Raw genomic sequence first — 249 nt, forward strand, 5'->3', positions numbered from 1 at the left:
GAGCCTGATTTAACGTCACATGAAGAGTTTGGGTTGGTCCCTGTAGAATGAGAACTATCACATATAAGGAAGGGACTTTCTGTTAAACCAGGGTACCACTTTCAGCTGACAGTCATTTTTGGGTGATCATAACGAAGAGTGAATCCTAGAGTGGATAAAGATGACACAGTTAACATGCCTCACGGCTAATGAAGGAAAGAAAAACATGACATACTGAAGAATGAGGAACTTCAGAGCAGAGAGAAATTA

This window comes from Myotis davidii, unplaced genomic scaffold (genome assembly GCF_000327345.1).
Source record: "Myotis davidii unplaced genomic scaffold, ASM32734v1 scaffold1199, whole genome shotgun sequence".
In the NCBI taxonomy this organism is placed as follows: Eukaryota; Metazoa; Chordata; class Mammalia; order Chiroptera; family Vespertilionidae; genus Myotis; species Myotis davidii.